At 33.5% G+C, this 16,556-nt stretch overlaps 1 pseudogene across 1 annotated transcript; it reads right to left on the bottom strand.

The window, feature by feature from the left end:
- Window positions 1-3,382: 3,382 nt before the first annotated feature.
- LOC145166982 (7-ethoxycoumarin O-deethylase-like) lies at window positions 3,383-9,698 on the bottom strand (annotated as a pseudogene). The gene is made up of 2 exons (XR_013740834.1): window positions 8,740-9,698; window positions 3,383-4,132 (listed from the first exon to the last, which is right to left on the bottom strand). The product of XR_013740834.1 is annotated as a 7-ethoxycoumarin O-deethylase-like (transcript).
- Between the last annotated feature and the right edge of the window lie 6,858 nt (window positions 9,699-16,556).

Below are 16,556 nucleotides of genomic sequence, written 5' to 3'. Positions count from 1 at the left end.
CACTAAATATTATCCGCAAAACTATTATTATATTTTCTCTTTTGCCACTCATATTTCTAATTTTTTCAAAAAATGAAAAACATTCATACTATCTTTTTTTTTTTTTTCGAAAAGCATCATTTTTTAAGATTTTTTTATAACATACACCTTAATTTTTGAATGGTTAGTTTTTTCACCTCTTTGTCACTTATGACAAATATTAACCATGTTAACCATTTTTTCTGCAATGTATGACTAATATTTCACTGTGAATGCATATGTCCTTATTCTATGTCTTGTGGAGTTGATATTTTTTGTTGGTAAAATTACATTTATGCCATTTCTTTATTGTAATAAGTAAAATGAAGTTTAAAGTGGAGAGGCATTAATACAGGTTGAAAATTACTTTGCAACCGAATTGAACATACATAGAAGAAGTTACACAACAAGAAAAGGATTTGAAGCATTTGAACAGCAACTAAAGCTTTCCATTCTACAATTCGACCATACCATTTAGGTATTTTTTTTAATATTCTTTTGGGTTAATTCCGGAAAATAACAACCTACTTTATCATTTTTTAACAATATAAGAAAATTATATTTTTTTAATCTATAATAGCTATATCTAACCAACAATAGTATGGTACTTATATTTCTTCACAAATTTTACCAACCTACTTGCAATTCATAACCCATAATAGAAACATACTTCAAAAAAGAATAAGTACGTTGCCATTAATTGTAAAGATGTGAAAGAATGGTACTATTATATGTAAATTTACAATGTTTCAAGGTTATAGCTTTATAATTTTTTTTAAATATATATTATTACTGCTCAGACCAGCACAGGTATAAATTATTGGAGGGTATATATTTAATTACTTATATGATAAAACTCATTAAACTTGAAATCCCCTTCAGTATAGTTTCATTAACCTACATTTCTTTTTGTCTTTCGTGTTTTGAAACTTTATATGTGTTGCTTAAACAGAAGTTACAAGAAATCTAATCAAATAATACAACAATTTCCTTTTGTTACCTGTTGCTACTACACCTACTACTTTTGCCACCCCTAAAGTTTAAACTCGGTAAAATGTGTCTGATTTAGCAAATGCATACAAACCCGCAACAACGCCCTTGGATTCTTACTAGTTTACATAAAAGGTCCATGTGTATTTTTTTTACATAAAAATAGTCATTGCCTAACAGAAAATTTATAGATGGGACCACCTTCAAAGTGGACATAAGTAGATACATGCGTCCCCGCAGAAACGGGAAAATGGCAATTTCTAGTGAATATAATTATAAAAAGAAAGAAAAAACTTTGTAGTGGATATGAAAATGATTAGAAAGTATCATGTTTTAGGGGAAAACCCAATAATAGTTTTAGACATGTGTTAAAAACCAATTAAACTTAATGTACTTAAGCATATAGTTGAAAGTTGAAACCAAGTTGCTGTTTGTTTTTTTGAAGCCAAAATGTCTGCAGTCTGCGGACCACATCTGCAACCCTCTGCGGCAAAAGAGGTGGACCAAATGTCTGCAGTCTGCAATAATAAGATTGTTTGTTTTTAACGTCTACAGCTGTTGAAATAAATTGATTTTTCAAACTTAATTTCATATCATAAACATTAAAAATGCATTTTCAGCAAAAAAAAGAAAGAAAAAAAATTGCACGGTGGCCCATGTTTTTTTTTTGGTTTAGGTTAAAATGGGGTCTGAAGACCTTTGAAGACAGTGGTCCATGTCTGCGCCAGGAAGACCTCGTGCAGACGTTTTTTGATCTGCGCACTTCCAAAAAACAAACACTCTGCGAGGGCATATGTCTGCGCGTTGTCTGCGTGGCGCAGACAAAAGTGATTGCGCAGATCTTCACAAAAAAAACAAACAGCCCCCAAGTCTGAAATACAATAAAGTTAAATAAATATGTACCAAAAGCAAGCTCTTGATGTATGTTCGATTCATCATCCTGCTTTGATATGTTCCCCGGTCTCTCTTCAATCAACGCCTCAAAAATCTCAAAACCTTCCCAAGATAATGACTTAATCTCCGCCATTGGGTAGTGACAGGGAGCACCGTGTCGAAAAATTTGAATGACCTCCTTTATTGTCGATTTTAAATATTTTAAGCACCGTTTCTAAAATGTTTATATCTCTTTCCCCACTTTTTCGTTGACTCATCAAGTTGTTGTACGTCCCATTAAACTTTGTAACCGTCTTGTTCATTTCAAGAAACCAGGTCGTACATTAGTGCATTGTATGGCACTCGACATGACTTATTTTGTTGAGAAACAGCTCGGTAATGCGTAGTAAAAAATGATCATTCGGTTGCACATTTTTATTCATGAGATTCTCGAAAATGTCGAACCATGATTCTGGTAATACTTTCTCTTCTTCTGGTGTCCATTGTTGAGGGGCTCCATTTTTTTAATCGTTGTTTTCCATTTCCACTTCCTTTGGGGTCGAACGGTACGAGATTGGGATTCAGGTTGCATTTCCCAAACAAACCCGATTTCCGGCTTGGTCAAGGATTGGCTTCCGAATATATTCTGGGAGTGGGAAAATTTATGAAATATGATTGGGCTAACGAGTGTCATAGTGTAATATTGTCGTATATGTCGATTATGAATTTGTTGAGGTTGGGGTGGGGGAGAAAAATAAGGGCATCAAGTTTTGGTCGGTAAACCGACGGATTGAGAGCGAAAACATTTTGAATCGATGTTGTTGAATTACTTCCACACGATTTGTTTCGACCGGATCTTAGAGTGAGATTTTTTGAAGGATTGTTTGGATTACTTTTGGTAAATGGAGGTTAGAATAATAGTAGAAAATGATAGAAAGTTATGTGAAATAAGGAGTAAAAAGTGTAGTATTTGTAGTGCTAAATTAAAAAAGAAAAAAATACGAAAAAGTCAACTAGCCTTTGGAGAGGAAAAACGAGGAAAAAATGCGGGGGAAAATAGTTGTTGCATAGGGAGGTCCATCGCACCACCGCACATTGGTCGTTGTTGTATTCACCACACTGCTATGGCGCCACCACCTTAGATTATGTTGTAGGGCTTGTAGACCCAGAGGCCTAACACATGTTCAAAATTACCATATTAATAGTGGGATAAATAACAATTCAATAGAAAAAATGTCAAAACTTTTAATTTTATGTTGTTGATGTCACACTTATCAAGTAAAATTAAATGTGAAAAAAATAATTCAACCCACCACCTCACATATTTCATTATATGATGTTATTTTATCTTTAAATTTCATCAAAATAAGTGTTCATTTTCTTGATTTTCTATCCAATCTTTACTATATAAAAGAACTAGACAATGGCATGTGTCATTTGTCATCAAATTTATACTACTTAGCTATACATGCATAACACATAAAACATCTATTTGTGGTCATTATAACTTTAATTTTTAGTTTCTTATAAATCTAGGAGAAATTAAAATGTAATTACATTACAAGCCTTATTTACTTGATATGAGAATGACTATGATGGCTCATAAAAACATAAAAATAAAAGTAAACGATATAAATACATAGAAATTAATTTATGGGAATCGGAAATACACAAAGAGGGTTTGCCTTTTGCAGGGTGATCCCATATTTCTCATTCATATTCAATTCGTTATGTCCAAGTCCACCATCAAGCTTCCAATTAAAATTATTGAGTAATGATCCCAACATCACAAGAAGCACACGATTTGCAAGTGGCAAACCAGGACAAATTCTCCAGCACCAAAGGAAACTAGTTCAAAATCATGACCCCGAACATCAAGACTTGAAGTCAAAAACCTTTCTGGCTTGAACTTCATTGAGTCATCCCAAACGTTTGAGTCTCGTCCTATGGCCCATGAATTGACTAGCACTTGGGTACCTTTTGGTATAATGTAGTCGTTGAGTTTGATCTCAGTCTGATTTTTTCGTGGGACTAAGAAGGGGATTGGTGGATGAATCTGTAGGGTTTCTTTCAAGATGCATCCTAAGTAAGGCAGCCTTAATATGTCAGATTCTTCTACCATCTTCCCTTTACCAATAACGTCTTCGAGCTCCTCTTGGGCTTTGGTCAAGGTGTGTGGATTACATAGTATTTCTGTCATTGCCCATTCTAACGAGCTTGAAGTTGTATCAGTGCCAGCCGCAAACAAATCCTACACATGTATATAAATAATGACATATTAATTTTAGAAATGAGAAATAAAAATACTAAATCGATTTTTGGTAACAAAAATTATTTGGAAACAATGAAATAGTATTATGAAATTTGTTGCAATGTTGATGGCAGAAGAGTTTAAAATTAGTGTACACATGTTTACTAATGGAGATTGATGGTGTCAACCTCTTGTAACAAATTGAAAGTAAAGTTGAGTTAGAATTAGAATTTAAAGGAGTTGGTTATTGGGACGAGCTTTAAAATCGGAGAAGAACCAAATCGGTTTGGAGCCAGAATCGGATTTGTCATATTATATTATATGAGCTGAGAACCAGACTGTCGGTGTCGGTAATGGTACTGATTTTTTGGTTATTTTTAGAACAAAACCAGTTTTTGTGATTTGCAACAATAATGCACTTTCAAAACGTAACCAATTTAGAACCATGAATATTAATAGACTTTCAAAATGGAACTAATAATATTAATTCACTTTCAAAATAGAGTCAAGAATAGCAATTTACTTTCAAAATGGAACCAAAAATAGTAATGCATTTTCAAAATGGAACCAAAAATAACAACACACTTTCAAAAAGGAACCAAGAATAACAATGTTGAAACAAAATAAAAACGCAACAAGTATAGGTTGTCTTCTGGGGTCTGTAGATGATTCAATATTTAACAAAAATATATATTTTTACATTCTATAATGAATTACAAACACCAAATTAAATGTTGGAAAAAAAATTAAGTAATTTCGACTTAATACGAGTGAGTTATGTGTACTTTAGAAAACAGGACAAAAATAAAAAATAAAAAATATTGAAACAGAAAAAACAGAGCATTGATATCTGTCTTTGGAGGCTTGTAGTTGTTTCAATATTCAACCAAAATATGTCTTTTTAGTCTAAAATGGAGTACAAACAACAAATTATATGTTGCAACAAAATTAAGTAAATCCAACTTCATATGAGTGATTTATGTTTATTTTAAAAAGCGGGACAGAATAATAAAATATTTTGAAAGAATACAATCAACTGCATGGATAATGTCTTTTTAAATTCTCGGTCCGGTTCCGGTTCAGGTTTTTGAACAACGTTTAGAGGCACCAAACCGATCTTAAAACTGGGATCGAAAATTATTATTTTGCATAACCAAGAGCCGAACCACTTGAAAATATAGGTCCAGTTCATGTTTTTCGGGTACTTCCTGTAACACCTAGTTTTCGTGATTTTCTAATTTCGGGACATCCATTTTGCATAACGAAGAACCGAACCGCTTGAAAATACATTTCTAGTTCTTGTTTTTCGGGTACTTCCTGTAACATCGAGTTTTTGTGATGTTCTAATTTTGGGACATCAAGCCGTAATTTGATCGAGTAAAGGTCTTGGGCTTCGAGGGAATAGAGTCTAGAGCCTTTCGGATATTGATAATTTTGGATTAAGTTATTAAAGCCCTCGATTTGTGCCTTGAAGCAAAAGGGTAAAATTAGAAAGGTTATATTTCGGGCTTCTTGCATGAACTAATGATTTTAGTTCGATACGTTTTTAGTCAAAAGTAACTAGATAGAATTGTAGGACTCGTTAATACCTCTTCGTGCATATAAAGATCGCTGAAATGGAGTTCAAATGAAATAGTTATGACTGATTGAAGTTGAAATGGAAATTAGGAATTTTTCCCTATGCTGAGTGTAGCTGTTGAATAGTGGACACAAATTTAATGAACTACGTTGAGTGTAGGTTATTCTATGTTGATCGTAGCCGCTGCAAAACAAAACCCTAACCCTAAGGTTTTAAGCCATATTTAAGGGCTCTAACTTCTTGGGATCCTTCCCATGACTAGCCGCCATCACCTCATATCATTCCTTGAGAAACCCTAGCCTCCACTCGCTTGTTTTGAGCCTTGGCATCTTTTGTGAGCTTATCTTCCCCATTTGATGGTTGAATCTTGAAGATCAAGGTGTTTGTAAAGTGCATCGAAGAAGGGTTCAAGTATAGATCCAGCAAGGTTGCTTCATTTCTGGACCATTATGAGTAAAAAGCTTCTAACTTGCTCATTGGTTTCATAGATCTTCTTATTTGTTATATTTGTCCCTTTTTGGTTCCTTGAGTTAGTATTTTGGGAGTTGAGACAACTCCAACACCTTTTGAGTTATATGGAACACTCGTGGGACTTGTTGGACTTGGAAAGTTATGCTTTGGTGACTGTTCTTTAAGCCATGCAAGTTGTGTTAGCATTTCTTTTTGTCATTTTAGTGCTTAGAGTTTAGATCTTGCCTGATAGGAGTGTCTTAATGGGTAAAGTTGAAAACTTTATCCATTAAGACATTACAAAGGTCCATATTTGAAAGTTTGAGGGATTGACTTTCTGTATTAAGAGCTTAATAGAGTTTTTGGACTTTTGAGGCTACGCTGAGCGTAGCATCGTGTAAGTTGAGTGTAGGAACGTCCTCTGCGCTGAACGTAAAACAGTATGCTACGCTGAGCGTAGGTCAGTTGAGGGTTGACCGTTGACTTTTTTACCAGTTTGACTTTTGATCAATTGTGTTGGGATTTAGTCTTGGATGAGCAAAATGGTCTTTTACGCTAAGGAGGATTAGATATGAACCAAGAATCTTTGGGAGTTAGTTATTATCTTAATTGTTAATTAGGGTTTTATTATGTGTTTAGCATGAGGATACTTGATATCATGAGCTCGAGTTTGTGGTTCATCTTGTCTTCTGATTGAGGTGAGTTTCCTCACTATACTTTGTACTAAAGTATGTGTCCTTATATGTAGGATGTTTGTTATGACAGATCTGGTATGATTACATGTGTTTGTGTGTTACTGTTTTGGTGCATATATCGCCATAGTGCGGTAAGGTTGAGGCGGTATTGCTTTGTATTGTAGGCCAACAAACCCGAGAGCGGTCCAACTTTATGTTGTAGGCTCGGGAGCGGTCCAGCTTTATGTTGTAGGCTCAGGGACAATTCAGTCATATGTTGTGGGACCGGTAGGGGCAATCCAGTCATATGTTGTGGGCCCGGTGGAGGCAATCCAGTCTTACGATGTGGGCCCAATGTGCATGAATTGTATATGTATTGTTGTATGAGGTATTTTGGGGAACTCATTAAGCTCTGACTTATAATTATGCATTTAAATATTTTTTAGTTACTTATCGAATTGCGAAGGCGTGACTGTAGACACGCACATCAACAAATTTATGTTTCAAGATTCTACATCGTTTTTCTTATAACTCTGATTTTGAATTATAGTTTTTGAACAAATGGTTTGACTTAATGTAACTTTAGAAAAATAGGTGTTTATTATATTTTAAAAATGAAAAATTTTATTCTGAAATTTGTGACATTACACTTCCTCTCATCCCTATTCGATATCGATGATACTAAATAGTTGGTTTGGTGAAAGACTACGTATGCTTTTAATAAATTCTTAAAAAAATAAATTCACTTTCATCAATTTAAATACAAAACTAAATTAAATGATTCTAAGCATATGTATTTTTTTAACAAAACAAAAAAAATACGAATATAAGTCTACATCACCAAGTTTTTTAAAATAATAATAATAATAAATAAATAATCATATAAAAAGTTGATAACAAATATATAATTATAACAGTCATTGAAAAAGACCACGTCAAGAGCTTGTAAATTTATAATTTCACTGAAAATCTTTCATTTGTGGCTTCAAAGAGTTTTTTCAAATTTCTTTGAAAAATCTCCTTAGATCAACTTCAACAACTACACTAAATTTTGAGTTTTTGACAATATAATGAAGTTGTTACTGGGGCGGACGCAGGATTTCAAGGTAGGGTTGCATGGAAAAGTCAGGGGTTACGCAATAGTAGAAAAAAAATCGAAAAAAATTCGAAATTTTTTACACTGCGGCTAGAAAAAAGTGCGGGGTTGCACGGGCCTCTATGTGCCGTATACTAGAACTGAGTTGTTACTTCAACCACATGCTAACACTTTATACTAAAAACATATTAATTTAATACTTTAGTGATAAAATTATATTTTTTTTACTGTTTTTTTCACTTATGTAATATATAATATGGGGCTTATCTTAAAGTTCTTAATGTAATATTTGTAATTATTTATTATATAGAAATTAGTTTTCCACATTTATATTAATTATCTAACAAATTACACACATAAAATATTTTTGGCGCTCAATAGTAGCACACCATTTTGGTGTGTTATCGTACAAAATCACTAAAAAAAGTTTGGAAGCCTGTTGTAGCAAAATTTGACACCAAATTATTATTTTGAAGACCATTGGAAATGGCTTAATAGCTATTACAAAAAAACTTTTTAGGACATCTCTGGAAAAGCTCTTAGATGCCCAATGAAATAAATAGCACAGACAATAATAAAATAGTTATAAATTTTAAAAAGAAAAAGAAAAAAGAAAAGGAAAACCTTTATAGTTTATACTAGTAAATTAGGAAAATAAAGAAAAAGTGTCATGTTTTTAGGGAAAACCCCAATAATAGTTTTAGTCTTTTAGACATGTGTTAAAGACCAATTTAACTTGATGCTACTTATGGGTAGTTGAAAGTTGAAAACAAGTCTGAAATACTAAGAAAAATAAATAAATACCTACCAAAAGCAAGCTCTTGATGCGTGTTCGATTCATCTGATCTGGATTCTCTTCACTGAATTTCAAACACTCGTTTAATACATCATCCTGCTTCGATTTGTTCCCTAACCTCTCTTCGATCAATGCCTCAAAAATCTCAAAAGCCTTCCCAATATAAAGAGTCAATCTCCTCCTGATCCCTTGTGGATCGATCTTCTTTAACACCGGAAAAAAGTCCACAAGATTTGGCTTCCCGGCCTCCTCCATCATGTTTCCAACCAGCTCCTTAAACTCTTTACCGGAATCCTCATACGGGTCTGTTAAATCCTTGGAGAAAAATGTGTTGGATAGGATATTCAGGGTGGTTCTGAAAGCAGCTCGGCTGATGTTGACTGAATCTCCGGAGTGGCTGGCTTTCCGGCAGTATGCCACTAGTTCTTGCACTTTCTGTCTGCGCAAGTGCTGGTTAGCATCAAGGGAGTTTCTAGAGAAGATGTTGGTGTTAAAGAACCTGCGGAGACTCCGCCACTGGGTGGCGACAGGGAGCCAGACCACGGAGTAAGTGGAATGGTTGTGGGCGGTGAGGGCGTCCGGGATATAACGAGAGGAGAAAGCAAGGTCTTGCTTTTGGAGGACTTCTTTGGCGGCGGCAGCGGTGGAGATGACTAGTACGGAGGTACGACCAAGGTTTAAGAACATGATTGGGCCATATATAGCTGCTAGCTTCGCTAGAGACTGGTGTGGTTGGTTGCCGAGCAAGTGGAGGTTTCCGATGATCGGCAGGGGGGTTGGGCCTGGTGGTAGGTTCTTGGGTTTGCCGACTCCAAAAATTGAGAGTGTGGCTCGAGTAAGAGCGTAGGATAAGAACAAACCAAGAGCAATAAGCATCAACTCCATTAATGGTGGCATGCACGTACGTAGGTGTCGTTGGTTATGCCTGAGTTAAGTGTGTGCTATGACGGTATGACCACAGATATTGTTCTTTATAGTTGCCTTGTTTTGCCCACGTTTTAGTTATTTGTTAATTCGTGATGCTTTTTTATACGTATTTGCAGTTTAAAAAAAAAACAAAGTTAATTTTTTTTAAAACAATTAATTGAATAATAATAAGACATGCATTTTCATTAATTTAAATGTCACGTACAACATGAATTAATTAGCATAATTGCATAAACATGAATTAGCATATATAAATTAATACCTAAATTATTGTACCTCGCTAAAATCGCAATCTGCAGTAAATCATTCAGTACCCCACAATTATATAAAAAATAAACATATTCTTTGAATAAGCTAAGGTTGTTTATACCCAAGGTTGTTTAGGCTGGAGGGAGTGGTGCCACCGAAACCGCACTCCCTTCACCGCCACATATGCGCCACGTCACTTTTTACCACACAAGTATAGTTTCATGCCACACCAAGGGAGTAGGATTATGGTAAAGAGTGAGAAAAGAAAAAAAAATAGAAGAAGGTGATTGGTTGAAAGAGGAGAGAGGGAACAAATAAAAGAGGAGAGAGAGAGTGAAAGTGCAACAAAAATCTACCGCACTACGGCCAAAACCGCAGCCTGGGGGCGGTGTGCGCGGCTAAGGTGGCACAAACCGCGGCCCCAGACCGCGGCCACTCCACTCCATCTAGCCTTATACCCTTTTGTCCAATTATATATTAGACCATTGAGTATGAGTTGGTGTTATAACAACATAAAATTATCACCTCACATACTATATCATACCATAACTAGAAATAGTGATTGGTTGTTTTTTCCCTTTTAAGGCATGTTCTCCTTACCACATCTTATATTATAACTTCTTTTGGGGTGGTGTTCATGGACAATGATGTTACCACCACGTTATGGATGTGCCATGTAGACGCTCCACGCCGTTAAGGGCCAATATCGTAGGGAGGAGCATAGGCGGGTATCCGCCTCATTTGGCAAGAACCGGAACCGGTGGTTCCTAGAAAGTTAGAACCGGAACCGGTCTAGGTAGTTCTTAAATTTTTGGAACCAGTCCCGGAACCGACGGTTCCGATTCTAGAATCGGGTAACCCGATGACATAAACTTTATTAATATTTTTTAATAAAACCGAAATTTAGTTCGGTCGAAATTGAATTAATTCGGACCAAAGACAGACAAAATTGGACCAATATATTTTAAATCGGTCTTAATAATATATAAATATATATATATATATATATATATATATATATATATATATATATATATATATATATATATATATATATATATATATATATATATATGGGAAAAGTGAATATACATTACAGCCCCACCTAAGCTTAGGTACTAAACCTCATGAAAACACGTCGTTTTACTATATAAATAGCAGTTAGGGGACTCACAATTAACACTTGAAGATGTAGATTCAAGATCAACGTAATAGTTTTGATAAGGAAACAAGAATATTGATTATCTTCGAGCTTCATGACAGTGAAAAAAATAATGTTCACTAGGATGAAGTAATAAACGATAATGGAGGAAAGAAAACATGGATGGTAAGACGATAATGGAGGAAAGAAATGTTATCAATGATGGTATATTGAACAAGTGAAAACCAAATCGGGTATACTATTGCGTTGATCTTGAATCTACATCTTCAAGTGTTAATTGTGAGTCCCCTAACTGCTATTTATATAGTAAAACGACGTGTTTTCATGAGGTTTAGTACCTAAGCTTAGGTGGGGCTGCAATGTATATTCACTTTTCTCATATATATATATATATATATATATATATATATATATATATATATATATATATATATATATATATATATGGAAAAAAGTTCAATAGAGAACCATTATTAATCAAGGAACCAATGAACCAATCCAAAACGTCGAAATTTAAAGCGATTAACGGCAAAATGAAGGGTTGTAGACCTTTACAATAGACGCACATGCACCGGATTATAACAAAACTCACTTCCTTTTTTTCGTTTAAAATTTTTTTAGGCCATGTTTTTTATCGAAAAAAAAACCAAATATACCGTTGTTCACGATTTTTCGTCCTCTTTCCATAGAGATCTATGATGATATATAAACAACGAACTTTTTTTCCAAAAAAAATAAATTTCATTTTCTTTGTTGAAAAGTTAAGGTCTATTTTTTTATAGAAAAAAAATTAATAAATATATCACAATTCATAATTTTTGGTATTTTTTAAACATAGATTCATATTCATGTTAAAAAAAACGATATTTACCTGTTCAGATTCATATTGTGAACCTGTTCAGATTCACATTTTGAACCTTTTCAGATTCACAGTGTGCATAATAGTAAGTCAGATTCACAATGTCAATCTGAACTGATCGAGCTTTTTCACATTGTGAATGTTAAAAATTGAAATATTTACAGTTTTGATTCATATTGTAAATCTACATAGGTCGAGGTTTTTCTTAGTCGGTGTTGATGTTTATTAATACAGTACCAAAAATTAATTTTTTGGTATAATTAGTTTTTATTGATAAAAATAAACTTAAATATTGAAAAAACTAACAAAGTGAAGTGAGTTTTTTTCAAAAAAAAAGTTCGTTTTTTATATCTCAACATAGATTTCTATGGAAAGAGGACGAAACATTGAGAACAACGGTATATTCGGTTTTTTTTTTCGATAAAAATGTGGCCTAAAAAAATTTTAAACGAAAAAAGGTGAACTTTTTGGTATAATCTGGTGTGTGTGCATCCAATGTACAAGTATACATCTATTTCCTTGGTAGTTGATCATTATGATTTCCGACGCTCACAATTTGTTCCTTGGTTTCTTGTTAATTATGGTTCTCTCTCTCTCTCTCTCTCTCTCTCTCTATATATATATATATATATATATATATATATATATATATATATATATATATATATAGGTTTAGGTTCTATGGAAAACAAAAACCCTTAAAAATCATAAAAAAATGCATAAAAAAAATACTTATAGATCACAAAACTTTTTTTTGAAAAAATCGCAGCTTTTACTATAAATTCGCTAAAATTTTTTTTGAAAAAAAAAACAATTTAAAAAAAAATTATTTTTTTTCAGCGATTTTATTAAAAAAGCTGCGATTTTTTCAAAAAAAAGTTTTGTGATATCTAAGTATTTTTTTTATGTATTTTTATGATTTTTAGGGTGTTTTTGTTTTCCAAATAACCCTTCCATATATATATATATATATATATATATATATATATATATATATATATATATATATATATATATATATATATATATATATATATATATATATACCGGTCCTGACGGGTACGCAGCGGGTAGCGGTTCCGAAAAAATGAGAACCAGAACCGGAACCGTTTAAGGCGGTTCCGTAACTTTAGGAACCGGAACCTTTTAAAGTGTATCTGATTCCGGAACCGACAGTTCCGAGGCTGTTCCGGTTCCAAAAACGGGTACCCAGTTCCAATGCTCATCCTCACTATATCGTATGCTCTTAGTAAAATCTTTTGTAAACACATTTTAGGAAAACTAAAAATAGTTGGAATAAATTATTGAAATATCCTTGTGGTTTTCAAAATATAACTTTATGGAAACTTTTTGACACGAACGATTTCTATGTTTTAAAAACATTGCACCAAAGTCTTTATCGCCAACTCTTTTGGTTTTTGGTTATTTAGTACATGACATTTTTACTTTTTTATTTTTTATAAGTTTCTATTTTGTTATTATTAAAGTTGTGTCCCTTTTAGGTTTTTCTCCTTGACAAGCAATGTTGCAAAAACTACTATAACGAGAGAGTAGAGAGAAACTATGCTTAAATGAAAGAGAAGCATGGGATGAGACATTTGGTCACCTAATGTGATAACTTTATCGATCAATCCTTAAAGGAGAAAAAAAAGAAGATGTGAGATGGCAAGAGAGGGTCGAGTTACCCCACGCCACCCTCGTTGATGCTTAAACGCAAACAGAAAGAAGTGTTCGATGTCCCGATCATGATTTTTTTTTTAAATGAGGTTGTTTCTAGTTTTGTCTGTAAAAATAATGTAACGCTTGTTTTCCGCATACGTTTAATTATTTATTTTAAGGAAAATAAGAATGAGGGTTTTCGGAAGAAAATGACTTCGCGACGTGCTGTTGTTGGTTGCGGCGATTGCCAACAATTAAGTCACGACGAGACCTTAAGTAGTTCACGGCACATCATAGCCATCAGCCCAAAATCATAGACCTCGTGTTTTGAACACTATTTAAAGGCACTAACTCTTAGAGTTTTCTCTGTTATCAGCCACCATCATCCAAAACCCTAGAGCAACAAATACTAGCTTCCTCTCATCCATTGATGTGTTCTTGGTTCCATTGGTGTGAAACTTAAAGAAGAAGCTCATGTATTGGTGAAAATGATCCAGAGTGTGCCAACCTTTTTCCATCTTATATTGCTCTGTAAGTGGTAAAGTTTGCATCTTTATGACTCTATGCTCCCAGATATAGTGTTTTAAGCATATTTAGTCATGTTCGGTTGCTTTTTCTTTGGAGTTTGGAAAACTCCAAGCTTGTGAGTTGTTTGAATAGTTCTTCTAAACGCAATGAGATGAAAAGAATACAAGTGAAGCTCTCTTTGAACCATGCAAGGAAGCCTTAGTCTTTTTTGCTTTGTTTTGGATCTAGGGCTAGTTTTTGACATGTTAGTGTTGGAGAATGATGCTGGTAGCCACAACAAGTAGGTAATACTACTATAAATAGTAGCGTCCTTTTGGGTTAAATTCAAAAACACATATGAGCAGAACTGAAAAGAGAACTAATTATATGTACTATATTGTTAATTAATTAATTAAATGAATCTAGAGATTGTGGAATGTTACCGATAAAAGATTTAAATATCAGGATAATTACCAAAGTTAGAGACAATTATTCTGAGTCATGATATTTTTCTGTAAGGTTTCAAATCCCCCAATAAATAGAGAGGCCTAAAATCGGAATTAAGGGTTAGAGAAATCAATCAAAACCTTAAGAAATCCAGAGGTGATCTCAAAGTCTTGAAAAACCTAGAAGTCCATTACCACGTCGCGAAAAAGGAGTCTTCGCATCACGGTTTATCGATTCCGGATTCAGATCTGTTCTGATTCGTGGTGTGCTTTCGGTTTGAGTGATTTCATTTTGATGTTTGTTTCTTGGTTGCGATCACAAGAGATGGATTCTATGTTGGATCCTCTAAGTCAGTTCATTTAACGAAATCAAATAAACCAAAGAACATAAGTGTATGTATTTTCTCTTTCTAGTCTTCATTTTATGTGTACAAGTTTCCTAGATTATGTGAACCTATGTTTTTTATGATGGTTATGTTTTATGTTACATCGGTTGTCCATTTCGTTGTTTAAGGATTCTCATAACCCAACAGTGGTTTCAATATATGGCACTTAGGGTTTTTTTTTTTTTTTTGTGTGTTAATTGAGTTTGCATGATCTAGATTTGATCTTTTTTTTTTCTAATTGTTAAATAATTTTAATTGTTTTAGAAATTACCTATAAATTCAAAAGGGTTCTTAACTGTTTCAACACCTCCGCGACACAGTTGGTCCTCCTCCACAATGTGGAGGGCCGATACAGTGAACCCTAAAACTGCTTTATGAAGTCACGTTTTTCTTTAGGTTCACGACACGGTAGGTCATCCTCCTTGGCGTAAAATGTCTTCTACCAGAAAAATGTTTCCTGCCCTTTACATGTATGACTCATTTTACGCACAGGCAAAATTTTCAATTTTACTTAAACTATAAATCAGAATTCCAATTGGTTTAATAGCATAACTAAAACATAATTAATAGATTAAATGTCAAGGCTTGAATACACATGTTTATATTAATTATTGATTTGCGTCCTCGCATGTGGAATTGAATTATAAGAAATAGAATTTAATAGTTTAAATTCGACGTGTATATATATATATATATATATATATATATATATATATATATATATATATATATATATATATATATATATATATATATATATATAAGTAAAAACACCATGTTCTCGCATGTTTTGAATGCATCATCGTCTTACTATTACTAGGCTTACATAATGAGGTTGGCTTTTAAAAACATTTAGTTCTTGTCACCCTTACCGCAATCTTGCGTTTTGAGTGGAGTTTCAAAATGGGACACCGCGTTCTCGCATGTTTTAAAAACATCGTCATCTTACCATAATTAGGCTCACATACTCTCACAAAAAAAGGATGGTTTAAGGGGGTCTCTTCGATTCCTAATGAGGTTGGATTTTAAAAGCATTTAGTGCTTGCCACCCTCACCAAAATCTTGTGTTTTGAGTGGAGTTTCTAAAAGGGTTTGATGAGAATATATGTCTCTTTAAAAAGTATTAAGTTAAAAGTATAAAACAAAATCCCGTTTTAATAAGTAAAATGTGAATCCTATGTTACCCCATGAAAAATACACCTTGTTGTATATTCTTGGCGTTGCGTGTGTGGCTTACCGGTGTGCCAATGTGAGAATATAGTCGTAATAAGATATGATAAACGCGATTCTCAAGCGTTACTTGAGCCAAATATCATCATATTTTTGCATGGTCGATTCACCGTTTGGATTCATGATCCTTGGCTAATCTATTCATGAGTGTTAAGCGATCATTGAAAACATTATCATGATATTCACATAAGTCGATTAATCTCGAAAGATCTAGAAATTTCATAGAGATTGAACTTAGCAAAATATGCCTACCTAAAGAACTTCATGGTATAATTTCGGCTAATCCACTTTGCATCTTGAAGCCATGTATGGATCCTAGCATTTTAATTAGAAATTTTCTAATTGGGTAATTATTTTAAAAGGATTTTGATCAAACTAATCTCAAACTTTGTTTACTCTTATAG

This window comes from Lactuca virosa, chromosome 3 (assembly GCF_052849685.1).
Source record: "Lactuca virosa cultivar CGN04683 chromosome 3, Lactuca_virosa_CGN04683_v6, whole genome shotgun sequence".
In the NCBI taxonomy this organism is placed as follows: domain Eukaryota; kingdom Viridiplantae; phylum Streptophyta; class Magnoliopsida; order Asterales; family Asteraceae; genus Lactuca; species Lactuca virosa.
This window is presented reverse-complemented; position numbering and strand designations above follow the sequence as displayed.